Here is a 16,018-nt window from a genome sequence, read left to right on the forward strand (position 1 = left end):
CAATAAAAATCAATAGAAAAAGAAAAGAAAAGAAAAGAAAAGAAAGTCTCTACCATGCCATGGACCCTATAAACACATTCTCAAGAGAATCTGAATTCACCTTAGGAAGTCTGTCTCTGGAACCTGTGTAGATCCACACAAGACCCTCTGAATGTAGGTGAGTTGTGTGACTGTGGCAATCTGTGGGGCCACTGGCAGTGGGACTAGGACTTATCCCTACTGCCTGAACTGGCTTTTTGGAGCCCATTCTCCTTGGAAGGATATCTTGCTCAGCCTAGATATAGGGAGGAGGGCCTTGGTCTTGCCTCAAAGTGATTTACCAGACTTTGTTGACTCCATGGGGAAGCCTTACCTTCTCTGAGTATAACATGAATGGTCCTGTTTGTTGGGGTTTTCTGTCCTGCCTGGTACCCCACAACTGTTTAGCCCCAAAGAAAATCACACATAGGTCTCCATAAATTATAAGCTGATTGGCCCATTAGCTCTAGCCGCTCACTGGCTGACTCTCACATCTTGATTAACCCATTTTTCTGATTTATGTTAGCCAAGTGGCTCAGTACCTTTTTTCAGTGGGGCAGATCACATCCTGCTGCTTTGGTGATCTGGGCAGGAGTAGGAGGAATCAACTTCCTCCTTCCCAGTATTCTCCTGTTCTCATTATATCATTTTTACTTTCTGTCTTGTTTTCCCTCCTATATTTCCTGCCTGGCCAATCAGCATTTATTTAAAACACGATTGACAGAATACAGACAATTCTCACACACCACTGAGGAGTGGATGGGGTATGAGGAGGGTGGAAGGTGGGGGAAGAGAAGGATTGAAGGGAGAATGAACTGGATTGGTATGTAAAATGAGAATGCATTGTTTTAAAAAATAAATTAAAAAGGATGGAGAAAATGAAGTCTGTCTCCTATTTTTGTTCCCGCAGCCATACAGTTTGTGAATGCTTCCTCTATTTTCTCCTCTTTTCATTTCTAATGGTTTATTTCTCTTCTTAAAAGGCAGATCTCTGTTAATAAGGAAAGATTTTCTGATCCAATCCTTACTTGGACACTGCTTTTGCAAAAGACCGATATTTGGCTCCCAGCATTCACTTGCTGAATCATAACAATCAGTATTATTATGATAGTGCTCTCTTCTAGGCACTGTAGACATTACATACATTTGTGCCATATACAAACAGGTAAAGGCAAAACATACATACAAATAAACCCTTTAGAAATTAAAAAAAAAACCTTACTCAGATTATTGTTAGGATTTTAATTTTTGATTGACATAAAAAGTAACACTCAAGAAAACCAGTCATTTTTATGTTCTTTCCAAACCCATCATCTTCTATGATGATAATTAATTGTTGAGCTGTTGTTTAAAAACTGCTGTTTGTCTCTTCTTTTTGTTTGGTCCTCCCCTCCTTTGTTGATCTGTTCCGCTACATTGAGTGCCTATCTGAAATCTTGGCACTGCACTTCTTGTGTTTTATTTTATCTATTTTATTTGTTTTGTTTATGCAGAAGTTTTATAATATAATTGATGATGAATGAAGAATCTTGCAACCAAGAGATGTTTTGATATATTTTCTGCTCTAAAAAAGAACGATCTGGATCACCAGTGGAATGACAATCCTGAAAGTAGAGGGCTTTTTTTTTTTTAATCTGTGTCTCTCTTTTTAATGTATGTATGCATGTATGTATGTATGTATGTATGTATGTACTTTACAGACTGGCCACAACTTCCTCTCCTTCTTTTCCTCCCAGTGCCCTCCCCCAGTCTACCTCTATTTCCATCCCCAAATACTCACCTCATCCTCTGTTTCTGTTCAAGAAAGGGCAGGTCTCCTAAGAGTATAAACAAAACATGGCATATCAAGTTGCAGTAAGAGTAAGCATCTCCCCATGAATTAAGACCCAATATGAGAAATAGTGTCCCAGAAACCAATAAAAGAGTCAGATACAGACTCTGATGGAAAAGAATAGGAGACATACTTCTTTTCCCCATTTTTAAATTTATTTTTCAAAACAATGTATTCTCATTTCACATACCAATCGCAGTTCCCTCTCCCTTCCCTCCTTTTGTTCCCCCCAAACTGCCACCCTCATCATAGCCCATCCACTCCTCAGAGAGGGTAAGGCTTCCGATGGGGAGTCAACGAAGTCTAGTTAATCAATTTGAAGCAAGACTGATTTGAGTACAGAGAGAAAAAATAGAGAGCCAATAAAATATCTAGAAAATAAACTATAAAGATGTATAAATGCTCTAGCCTGCGTAAATTTCTCTATAAGATTTGATATTCTGTAAGGAAATAATTATAAAATAGACGCATTACTTTATAACTGCAAATTGAGTAACACTAATATCGCAAAGGGTTGAAGACAGAGTTTTAAAAGAGGAAACATTCTGGATATCTTTGCAATTAAACTAGTGTTGATATCAAGCAGATTGCCAAACAAAAAATGTTAAATCCAAACTCTATAATCAGAATAAAAATTCAAGATATGTAGTCAAAAAACAAAGGAAATCAAAGACACCCCCTAGAAAATATCTATTAGTCAAAAGAATGAAAGAATTGTAACTAGAAAACTGAAACATAACAAATACAAAAATGAAATCAGAATGGTAGAATCAACCTTAATTTACAAGAAATTACACTGCATATGAATGGAGTGAATCTCTGATTTGAGATCAAAACGAACTCTTCCAATTTGTTGTCAATTTCATTTCTTTTTACTATTGTTTTTGAGACAGATCCTCACTATGTCATTCAAGATGCCCTTGACCTTGCTATCCTCCTAGCCCAGCCTTGCAAGTGCTGGCATAACAGAAGTACATAAACAGTCCAGATCTATCAGTAATCATTTAAAATGTTGATTTTCATAGGGGCTATACAATATCCTGACCTTCACAGGCAAGTGAATGGTACTGAGACTGGATGCAGTGCAACACAACTGTAACGTAGCAGCTGGGATGCTTAGGCTGGTCAAAGCTCAGTGGGACTACATATGTACAAACTATCTAAAATACAGAAAGGATGGGAGAAAGAAAGGATGGAAGGAAGGAAGGAAGGAAGGAAGGAAGGAAAGAGAGAAAAGGAGGGAGGAGGAAAGAAAAAGAGGAAAGGAGGGAGGAGAAAGAAGAAAGAAAGGAAATGAAAAAAAGAACAGGAAAGGAAAGGAAATAGCTTGGATATAAATTTATATGTTGGAAGATAACTCAATTTATCAACAACAAAAATGAAAAACTAAAACTATAAATTTTTTTCAGTAACACAGATATTTACATTTTCAGAAATCTTGATTTGGTAGTTATATCTTAAACATTGAGAAAATACAAAATAATCAAAGAAAAATATAGGTTAGCCAGATATCATAAGATTACATACTTGTCTTTTTTAAAATGTCATCAAAAAGAAAATGCAACCATGGAACAGAATGTTAGAAATGTTTTCATAAGAAGTACCTAAGAGGATCAGTTATTAAAATAGGCTTTGATAATGACTTCTAGAATATGTTTTTAAATCTCTTACAATGTACGAACCAAAACTACCAAAACTCCATTTAAAAATATCAAGAGCACTGAAAACCATGCCCAGTGAAGATATACAATTTAACAATTACCCACAGGAGGAAAATGCAGTGTCTCCAGAGAGGGAAGATGCCATTTCATAGGTTGATAGTATTTAATGAGACTCCTACCTGGTCAAGTGCCAAGAATAAGGAACTGCTGAGTTCTCACCCTAAATAAGACATATATATTATCTTCTCTACAGCTTAAGAAATATCACAGGTGGCGGGGGTGGAAAAAAATTAGGAGCACTGGGTATGCCATGGCTGATAAAACTACCAACTCAAGTCAGCAATTGCTACCTGCACAAGATTGGACCCTTCAACATTCCATCATGGAGTGGGCGGGGGCTTGTAAGACTTCATCTCACCCTGGGCAGTAACTAATGGGGTAGGGAAGTCATACTCCTCTAAAGCAACCACCAGTAAATGACTACTGCTCCAGTAAATAATCCCCCAAAAATTGACATACAGTTACTACTAATTAAATGTGTGGACCACAAAAAAATACAAGATGAAAATAGGAAGATTAAAAAGGAATATTTGTTGAGAAGGAGTAACTCTATGTTCTTTTAAATCACGTAATGAATAGTGTGGCTAAATGAGAACCTCATACACTGATCCTGGGATGTAAGTGATGACAAGAGTTTGGCAAATACCTCTTGTTGTTACATGTTGTTATATGTAAAGCTCACAGTACAACCAACAGCTTTACACAAATGTAACAAAGAAGTAAAAATGAATGTTCCATGCACATTCTTATGAGTTAATATTTTTAACTGAAAGTGCTAGCAACACAAATATCAATCAACTGATAAATATCATGATACATGACTCTTGATGGAATATTATTTGCCATAAAAATAATCTTTCAGGCAAAAAATGAATGAAGTTAAAAAGCATTATGGTAAGTGAAAAAGAAACACAAAAGTCATGCGCTGGAAAACCTCCTTTTTATGAAATGTTCATTTAGTGAGGTCTGCAGAGAAGCAAAGTAGATCTATGTTGTTGAGACCTGGGAACGGAGTGGATGGAGAGGACTGCAAATGGATAAGTTGTCTTCTTCTCTTCTGTCCGTCATTAACATTTGTCCCTTTTGCAAAATATTTGTTTGGGATGTATTAGGCACTTGCTCTACAAGAAACCAAGTCTGAAAGTACATTGTCTCTAGGTTTCAAAAAGTTGTAGTTTAGGAAAACTGTAGCTTCTATTAACCTTGACCTTGGTAATTTGTCACCAGCCTTAACTATTCCCTTTATTTGAATCAGCTCAATACTCTACTGCATAATAGCTCTTTGCTTTTAAATTGAGTCATTGTTAGAGCAACAAAGGTATATGTACATTCCACAACGACTACATTTGTTTGTGTAACAGTCTATTGAAAAATCATTGAGGTTGTACTACAATGTCCAGGCCTGGGATGTGGATGAAGGATGATGACCTTTATGGAAAATATAAAAGACTAAAAGCTAAACACTAATATTCTGATCACAAAGTAGGGTTTGTATAGAATAACACCATGAAGAATATAGTGTACTACAAACTATATTGGTGAACTCTTGCTTGAGCATAAATTTCTGCCGCAATATTTGAATACTGCCATTCTATTATCTAATGTCTTTTACCACTGGGAAAAAGAAAAATTAACAAAAATACACATAGATATAAGAAATTCATAATTCTGACAACCAATGAAACAGAATATAGTCCAGAGCCTCAAGAGCAATGTGTGTGATTCATTATTCTGTTTATTTTAATAAAGAAGAGTAAAGTGGGTGGGAGAATGACATTCTGAGAATTAATATAATAATCAGTTTTTCTAGAATTCCTGAGAGTTAACCACGCATTTCTTTGTAAGGGCCGGTTATGAATGCAGGGATGACCACAGTGTCTGAGGAAGATAAGTTAGGAGAGAAGTGTTTATATCCTCAGGATCACTGTTCCCCAACTCACACATACATAGCAAGTTTCTATATTGCTCATGTGAAGACATTGTTTCTAGTTCTAAATACACTCTTCCCTGAGGTAGGTTTTATTAAAGATAATTAGAACCATTGTATTATGTTCATTAAAGATTGAGAATCAATGCAAAAGGCATTCCTGATATAGCTTGGATAATGATTTCTAAAAACTTTTTAATGACTTGTTTCCATTAAAATATTTCTAAAAATATGTTTAAAAGCAAAATAACCATGCCGGCAAAAATAGTGCATTAAATAATTTCACAGAAGGACTTTGTAATAAAGGTAAGAAATTTGGAATTGCTGTATAACTGTGGTAGTTTCTTACTATATAGGCATCTTCGGTGGAGTCATGCAAGTTTTGCTTTGTTGTGTTTGTTGAAAGGAATAATTCAAGTGAGAACAGAAGGTAATTCTTCCTATAGGCCCTAACAAAAGATATCCAGACAGAGGAAGATGTTCTCTCTTCTCCAACTACCCACCCAGTTATCATGGTGGATTCTCTCTTATTGCTCTTAAGGATATCTAGTGTTATATGAAATACTGAACTTTGTATATATATATATATATATATATATATATATATATATATATCCATTAGCATTTTCTTAGTCGATGCACGAACGGATTGAACTAATTTCAGAAAAAATTTTTCATCTGAAAGATTTCTTTATTAAGATATAAACCCCAAACTTAGAAGGGGATATAACAACTGTTACCACTAACCCTTTTTTCAAGGTGCTAAATACAATCATAAGCCAAATTTTTAAGCCATGAAACATATCTTGATCATATTCTCCCCTCATTTCTCCCCAAACTGCTCCCAGATACAACCCATGCCCCATGCCCATGCCCCCTCCCAATTTAATGTCATCTTCTTCCTTCATTAAAACTCTTCTCTCATTTACTACATCCTAACATAGACCAGTTCTCCTCCCTCTACCCCACCCTTTCCCAAACCCCACCTGCCCTCTCCCCCAGAAGCACTCCTCCTCCATTTCCCTTCAGAAATAAGCAGCTTTCCAGGGATATCAACTATACAAAGCATAACAAGTTATAACAAGACTAGGCACATATACTCATGTAGACTGGACAAGACAACCTTATAGGGTGAAAAGGATCTCAAAAGCATACAAAAGAGTTAGAGATAGTACTCCCCCAATGATTCCAACTGTTAGGAGTCCCACAAGAGCACCATGTTGTAATTTTATTTTTCATGTTTTTAAATGACAGTGACAGATGTTATTTTATTTTTTTACAAATATATTAAAAGTACCAGATGACATTGTGTCAGAAAAACCAACTGAAGGAGGACACAGGAAAACCCTATGTTATCTTTGAGAAATTTCTGTAAAACAAAAATTACTCCAAAATAAAATGCTTACATTTTGTTTTTTTTATTTTTAGCTTATTAATTAAGATTTTTTAATACAGTCTTTTCATATTTTACATAGCTACCCCTTTTCCCACTCCCTCCCCTCCTCCTGCTTCCTCCATTTCCCCCCACCCCACCTTCACATCCACTCCACAAGAAGGGTAGGGCTTCCCATGGGGAGTCAACAAGTCTGACATTTCACTGGAGGCAACACCAAGGACCTCCTCATACCTAGGCTGAGCAAGGTGTCCCTCCAAAAGGAGTATGTTCTTAGACACCAGTACAAGCACTAGGCCTGTATGCTGGTCCGACTGCCAGTGGCCCCACAGTCTCTCCAAGCCTCACAACTGTCCCCCACTTTCAATAGGCCTAGTTTGGTCCTATGTAGGTTCGCCCGCTATCTGTCCAGAGTCAGTGAGCTCTTGCTAGCTCAGATCAGCTGTTTCTGTGGGAATCACCATCATGGTTTTTATCCCTTTGTTCATGTTATTGCTCCTCCATCTCTTTGGTTGGTCCCAGGTAGTTTGGCTCAGGGCTTCACTGTGGCTCTCTGTATCTGCTTCCATCAGTTGCTGGTTGAAGGTTCTATGATGACAATTAAGGTAGTCACCAGTATAATTATAGGGAGAGGCCAGTTTAGGCATACTTTCCACTGTTGATTAGAGGCTTAGCTGGGGTCATCCTTGAGGTTCCTGGAAATTTCCATAGTGCTATGTTTCTGGATAGCCTTTTAATCAAAATATGTTTCCTTTCTCTTCCTCATTGTCTTTTCCCCTTCTTGAACAATCCACTCCCTCATTTTCTCCTCCTCCCTCCCCTTCTCCCCCACACCATCCTCTTCCACCTTTCCTTCTTTCTCACTACTAATTTTCTCAGGATTTCTTGTCTGTTTCCCCTTCCCCAGGGGTAGGGTATCCAAGTATGTCTCTCTTAGGGTTCTCCTTGATACCTGTCTTCTCTAGGATTATGGAATATATGTATGTTATCACATCACCATGGCTTAAAGACAGAATAAAATAGCAACACTAACTGCAGAAATCCTAAAAAATCATGGAAATTGAACAGCGCTCAACTGAATCAATGATGTGTCAAAGAAGAAATAAAGAAATTAAGGACTTCTGAAAATTCAATGAAAATGAATGCACAACATACCCAAACTTATGGGACACTTTAAAAGAAGTGCTAAGAGGAAAGTTCATAGCACTGAGTGCTTACATAAAGAACCTGGAGATATCACACACAAGTGACTTAATAGCACATCTGAAAACTCTAGAAGAAAGAGAACCATATTCACGCAGGAGGAGGAGAAGCCAGAAAATAATCAAATTGAGGACTAAATCAATAAAATAGAAGCAAAGAATCAATGAGACAAAGAGTTGGTTCTTCGAGAAAATTAGCAAAATAGACAAACCCTCATCCAAACTAACCAAAAGGTAGAGATAGAATATACAAATTAACAAGACCATTTTGTAATTTTTATAAAAAAGCAATGTGTGAGAGAAAGATGCCATGCAACAGAGCTCAGGTGGAGATGTTTATTATTGGGGAAAAGTGAGTGGGAAATGGGGTAAGGGAAACCAATCTCTGGGAATGAGAGTAACAGAAGAGAAGAGAGAGGCAGAGAGAAACTAAGACACAGAGAGACAGAGAGAGCAGCAGAAAGAAAATGAGAAAGGGTGAGACGGAAGGTGGGCAAGGACCACCTTTAAAAGGGAATGAAGCTAACCTGCACAGGGTATTCATAGTGGCTGCAGCTGAAGATGTACCCTGTCAGGACATCAAGGGCCGGCCAGTACAGATGCCTGAACACTAACACACCAAGCTTCACAAACATAACATATATTCAAGAACCTAACTCATAGCAATGTAAACTTCCTGATTGTTGCTTCAGTCTCTATGAGCCCCTACAATACCTGCTTATTTGATTCTGTGGGCATGTCCTCGAGGTATCCCTGACCCCTCTGGTCCTACAATCCTTCTCATCTTCCATAGGGTTTCTGGAGTTACATCTAATATTTGTCTACGTGTATCCACACCTGCTTCTATCAGTTGCTGGATGAAGCCTTTCTAACAATAATTATGCTAGTCTCTGGCATACAAGTATAGCATAATATCATTGGGAATCATTTCATTTGCTTTTTTTTGGCCATGGTTATTTCTATTGTAGGTCTCTGGGCTATCTAGCCTCTGATTGCTGGCCCTGTAGTCAGTATCAGATGTGGACTCCATCGTACAACATGGGTCACAGGTTGGACCAGTCATGGTTGGCCACTCACAAATTTGTACCACCATTACCCCAGCACACTTTGCAGGCAGTTAACTTTATAGGTCAAAGGTTTTGTGGCTGGGTTGATCCCCTGATTCCACTACTAGAAGCCTTGCCTGGTTACAGATGATGATCAGTTCAGGTTATGTGGTCCCATTCCTAATTGTCTTCATTAGGGTCACCCTCATACATTCTAGGGAGTTTTGATGGTTTTAAATTTCCACGGCATCGTTGAAATGTACCCCAGTTATAGTTCTCTCTTCCAGTACTTTCTCCCTTCATCTCCAACCTGATACCTCCTGTTCCTATCACCTATAGCCCCAGTTCTGGTACCAGTAATATTAATATTTTGCAGTCATTTTTTTTTTATTTTCAGACAGGACCTCATGTATCCCAAGTCAGTCTCAGATTCTTGATCCACTTGTCTCAGCCTCTTAAATACTAGGATTATAAGCATGCATTACCAAACCCAGCAAAAGCCTTAAGGTTCAATTTTTTACCTGAGTGATGTTCCTTAAGAACTAATGTAAATAGAAAAATAAAGACAGTCAAAGAATTTTCCTAAAAATGTGCTTTTCAATGGCTCAAATCCTAGTTGGACTCAAATGAGAAATTAAATTTATAGATTATAGCTTTGCACTGTTCAAGCTATAATCCACACAGATGTAAAATTTAATGAAATGATTAATTTTGAAGATGAATTAGGATTAAATGAGGATTAATATTAACTGTAACTGTGTTAGGGGAGTGAGCATGTGTAGAAATAATATGAGCGGTGGGGCTGCGTTCCCAGCACCCCGGCCGCCTGCTCGGCTAGCTTATGCTCCGAAATAACAACACACAAACTCTATTCATTTAATCACTGCTTGGCCCATTTCTATCTAGCTTCTTCTAGGCTAATTTTCACATATTAATTTAGCCCATTTCTAATCATGTGTGTTGCGCCCCTAGGTGCGCTTACCAGGAAGATTCTAGCCTATGTCCATCCTGGGTCGGAGCTTCATAGCGTGCGTCTGCCCAGGAGCCAGGAGCATGGCGTCTCTCTGAGGCGTCTGCTCCCGAGAGGAGAGCTGTCGAGTCTGAGCTCACTTCCTCTTCCTCCCAGCGTTCTGTTCTGTTTACTCCTCCCACCTATCTTCTAACCAATAAAATGGGCCAAGGCAGTTCCTTTATTAGCCAATGACCTTCCTTCATCAAGCATGTGACATAACCAAAAGTAATGGTCAAGAACTTGGGGACATGAGACCACAGAGATGGCAAGAATCAGGGCTTCGGGTTGAGAAGCTGTCAGGCCTGTCAGAAGCTGTTAATATGTCAAGTGAAATAAAGGCAGAACAATGGTTAGTCCTCAAAATATATGATTCTAAATGTAGGGAATGTAGCAAAAGCATAAAATGATATTTTTTTTGTAAAAGTTGTTTTATTTTATTATTTGGCATACAAGTATTCACTAAGTTTCTTCTCGTGAGACGCCATATTTTGACTCAAAATATTAACTGAGTTTAATCACCCCTGTGCTGCCCAACTACATTTTTACACAGCTTCTATATGTCTCCCTGTGCATGGTTATAAAACAGAGAGCAATAAATAAATTTATCTAAATTAGTGACTAATAACAGGAAAAAAGCTATGCAATATTCTTATGTTTTTACGAGTACTTTGCTTTTCTCTCACCTCATCTTCTATTTTTATCCTCAGCTGTTTGCTAATTATGACCCATTCCACGCATGCTTCCCTAATGACTTCCCAGGAAATTTTCATATTGCACACTTCCTTTGTGTTGTATCTCAGAATTAATCTTCTCATTAAAGGATTCCATGGCCTCCAAATTATATTTAATATGTTAAATATTATTTAGTATATTCTACATTTGTTAATATATATTTACTAATTAATTTATGTATAATGTAAATATTTATTAATATTTAGCATATTATATATTATTATGTATGTTAGATTTCATATTCCCTATTCATTTCTGATAATTTTTCTCAATAAAAAATAATTTTCTGAGCCCTGTGATTCACTCAATATCATACATATATCACTAGAAACAGTGGTTAGCTTGTACTTGCTCAATTACTATTGCACAGTAAGAACTCTCATGACTAGAGATAGTCACCATCATGTTTATTCCAAAGCCAGGGTGGTTTAGTGTTTCTGTCCAGTCTGTGGAATATTTATTCAAAGGTTTTCCTTTTCTGAATTAGAACTGGGCCATACAAATCACTCTTTTTATCCAATTTTTCAAAACAATGTCAATGAAAGAGTCATAGCCTATTAAACTTTGATTAAAATATCTACTGGTTCTTTAGATAGAGTTTTGCAAAAACTTCTTTTGTTCCTGGCCCTGAACACATACATTTATGGCATGTAATCGCTTTTGTAACTTTGAAAGCAAAATAGAATGCAGATGATGTCTTTACAGTTTTACTCAAAAATTATTCTCCTTTGTACTTTTACATCCTTTTGCCAATTTTTTACCATTTGTCCTAGCAGTCAATCACATGCAATTACTCAGTATAAATTATTTGAAATACAAAAATGTTTGAAAAATGCATACATTCAGCATTAGTTATCCAGCTTTAATTAGTCCTTGATTTCTTTTAGATGGTGTTCCCCTCTAAAGCAAGCATAACAAACAAGATTTGTCTTTAACTGGTTAATCAGTAATAAATTTCAATAGAGACACATGAAAGTGAGACAAAATAGCTCTAATAAGCAGATATCACCAAAAATGTACCTACTATGGGCAAAGATGATCCTGACTGAATAACATGAGCGATCTTTCCATTTTCTGGTGTCTTAAAGTAACTCTAACAAAACAAGTGGAAGACCTGTATGACAAGTACTTTTTATCTTTAAAGAAAGAAATTGAAGAAGACACCAGAAAGTGGAAAGGTCTCCCAAGCAGTTGGGTAGGTAGAATTAGCATTGTAAAACTAGCAATCTTACCAAAACAATCTACAGATTCAATACAATGCCCATCAAAATCCCAGCAAAATTATTCACAGACCTCAAAAGAACAATACACAACTTTATATGAAAAAACAAAAACCCAGGATAGCCAAAATAATTCTGTACAATAAAGAAACCTCTGGAGTCATCACAATCCCTGATTTCAAACTCTGCTACAGAGCTACAGTACTGAAAACAACCTGGTATTGACATAAAAACATACAAGAGGACCAGTGAAACTGAATTGAAGACCCAGATAACAATTATCATACCTACAAAAACCTGATTTTTAACAAAAAAGCAAAATATATAAAATGGAAAAAAAAAGAAAGCATATTCAACAAATGTTGCTGGCATAACTGGTTATCAACATGTAGAAGAATGAAAATAGATCCATGTCTATCACCATGCACAAAACTCAAGTCCAAATGAATCAAAGACCTCAACATAAAGCCAACCTTGCTGTACCTCATAGAAGAGTGGTGTAGAAAATCCTTCTGTTTATGTGTTGCTTTCATTGGTTAATCAATAAAGAAACTGTTTGGCCTGATAGGGAAGAACTTAGGTAGGAGGAGAAGACAGAGCTGCATTTTGGGAGAAAGAAAGCAGAGAGAGAGAGAGAGAGAGAGAGAGAGAGAGAGCTGCCATGGAGCTACCAGGTCAGACATGTTGAATGTTTCCCGGTAAGCCACAACCTCATGGTGGCATACATATTATTTGAAATGGGTTGAATCAAGATGTGAGAGTTAACCAGTAAGAGGCTAGAACTAATGGGCCAGGCAGTGTTTAAATGAATACAGTTTCTCTGTGATTATTTCAGTGCACTCTACCTGGGCCGCTGGAACCAAAAGCAGGCCCTCTCTGCCTCAACAGAAGAGAATGTGGAAAGTATAATTAAAAGCATTGGCAAAGGAGACTACTTCCTGAATATAACCCCAGTAGCACAGACACTGGTATGGGACCTCAAAATCCTTAGCCATAAGGAAAATGCAAACCAAAACAACTCTGAGATTCCATTTTACACCTGTGAGAATGGCCAAAATCAAAATCGCTGATGACAGCTTATGCTAGAGAGAATGTGTGGTTAAGGAAACACTCCTTAATTGCAGGTGGGAGTGCAAGCTGTTATAGCCCTTTTGGATATCATTATGACAATTTCTCAGAAAATTAGGAAACAACTTACCTCAAGACCCAGCAATACCACTTTTGGGTATATACCAAAAGGATGGTCAATCATACCACAAGGACATGTGCTCAACTATGTTCATAACAGCATTGTTTTTCAGAGCCAGAACCTGGAAACAACCTAAATGCCTTTCAACAAAAGAATAGATAAAGAAAATGTGGTACCTTAACAGAATAGAGTATTACACAGCAGAAAAAAAAATAATGACATATTGAAATTTGCAGGCAAATGGATGGATCTAGAAAACATCATATTGAGGTAAACCAGACCCAGAAAGACAAGTATCATATGTACTCACTTTAAGCGGCATTGAGACATAAAGCAAAGAAAAAACAGCCAACAGTTCACAATCCTAGAGAACATAGACAATAATGAAGACCCTACAAGAGATATACATTGATCTAATCTACATTGAATGTTGAAAAAGACAAGATCTCATAAGTAAATTGGGAGCATGGGGACTATGAGAGAGGATAGAAGGGGAGGGGAGAAGAAGGAAGGGGAGCAGAGAAAAATACATAGCTCAATAAAAATCAATTAAAAATCAATCAATAAATAAATAGATTTGACCTAAAAAGAGGATCCTATCTGTTAGCTACCAGAGACTAAAGAGTTCATATTTCTTAGAATTGCTGCCTTGGAGGACAAGAGAAGCATTGAGATATTAAGTTCTGATCAACCATGGTTGGACAACTGCCTTCACAGCATCAAATCTAAGGAGACTCCTGCTTGTCTGCCCTAACAGTCACCATCGTTACAGTAGATGAGCCCTTCTGCATAAATTTACAGACTCTAGAAAGCACCAGTGTAAAGCTGATATGGACAAGGGCAAGTTGGAAACATCCTGGGATACAGTTGCCTTAGGAAATAGGAGAGTAATTGGTTTGTCGTTGTGAACACCATTCCCCAGTAACTCTCAACACTGCGGTCTTTTCTACTGATTTCTCATTTCTTTTATCAGCTTTTGAGAAGTCTTATATATCCCAATCTCATTCACAATATCTGAACAGTTACTTTTTCATTTTATCAGAAGATACTCTGGAAGAACTAAATCTCGAAACCTTGGTTTCCAGCTAGATAGAACAATACTTTGATCAAGGTTATTCATCTGAATTTCATCAATCTTTGTCTCTATAAAGCTACTTCAGTTGACTCTCTGTTGAAATGTTATCTTAAAACAGATCAACTACAAAGGGCAAACCAAATATGTCAATCTGTTATCCAAAGGAATGATATTTAGTCTGTAATTCATTTGTGTAAACATCATCATATGTCCTCATAGATTGCATTTTCTAGCCCCATGACATTTATACCATGGACCTCTCAATTAAGTTCATGGTTAGCATGGAACAGTAAGGATAAAAATTAGTTCATAGGAAAATGTTCAAAGCCCATATAATCTGTTTGATAACTTTAAATATGCTGACAATTTAAAGATAAATATGATAAAAATTCATCACCTATCCTTTTGTAAAGGGAAAATAAGGAACCAAATCTGAAATTATATCTAAACTTAAAATTAAAAAATGAAAAATTAAAAACTTCCCTTACAAATTCAAAACAGTTAAAAAAGAAAGACTTTTCATAAGCGAAGGTATTCTAGTTCAATTTTAATTTACAAATATATACATGAATGTTAAGGAATATTTATTTGAAGAAGGAACATATTTTAGCAACTAAAATAAGAATTTAAATTAAGACAACTTTTGGGTAGATGACCACCAGCAAGTTAACTCCTGGGGTGGGAGGTTATAATGCTTGTCACACATACTTGAGTACATGAGCTTCAGCTCCTAAATCCACATAAAAGGCTGATCACTGAGGTACACATCTTTAATCCTTTTACCCCAACTATGAGATGAGGGGTGTTGGTAGAAGAATTAGTCACAGACAAGCTGACCTGAAATATTAAACAAAGCAGAAACAAGAGGAAAGACCCTACCTAAAAATAACTCTTTAATAATACAAAATATAGAACCTACTCATATACATTGGCCCCCATCCTCTACATGCACACCGTGAATATGCCCACCCCCTACATGCACATACATCACACACAAATACATACACATGATGACAAAGATAATATATATATATATATATATATATATATATATATGACGATTGTGTGCTGATACATTAAATCAAGCTTACAGAAGTTAATTTATATGCAAAATGTAACTATCTGCACAATTCTGAGTTACAAAAGATAAATGAAGTGTATTTCTTTAAGCATATACCCATCAACAGAGTAGGATCCGATTCTTTTTTTTTAACTTTTTGGGGTTTTTTTTTTAAGCCTACAGCACCCAGTATTCCCAGGAGGTCTCCCATCCAAGTACTAACCAGGCCTGACCCTGCTTAGCTTCCGAGATCAGACTAAATAGAGTGCATTCAGGGTGGTATGGTCATAGACTAGGATCTGACTCTTAACATTATGAATTATTTTACATGTATTATTTATATATAATAAATTATATATAATAAGTTATATAGAATAAATTATATAGAATAAATTAACAAACACTTTATTAACATTTCCTGCTATTTGACAATCATGTCACTAAAGAAAGAGAGTTTTACCTGATCATTTTTTCGCTATCATTGGATAATTTTATTTCTGTTTTCTTTTTATTTTTAATGTGCAGAAACTCATTTTGACTTTTTTTTTTCAATTTCATGGTTAGTACTTAGCTAAGTATATTATGCTGATTG

General features: G+C 36.5%; 1 pseudogene; it reads right to left on the reverse strand.

The window, feature by feature from the left end:
- Positions 1 to 15,600: 15,600 nt before the first annotated feature.
- Positions 15,601 to 15,719, reverse strand: LOC121463187 (annotated as a pseudogene).
- Positions 15,720 to 16,018: the final 299 nt, after the last annotated feature.

The sequence above is a fragment of the Microtus oregoni genome, unplaced genomic scaffold, assembly GCF_018167655.1.
Source record: "Microtus oregoni isolate MIOR12 unplaced genomic scaffold, Mior012 000025F_ref0000491, whole genome shotgun sequence".
In the NCBI taxonomy this organism is placed as follows: domain Eukaryota; kingdom Metazoa; phylum Chordata; class Mammalia; order Rodentia; family Cricetidae; genus Microtus; species Microtus oregoni.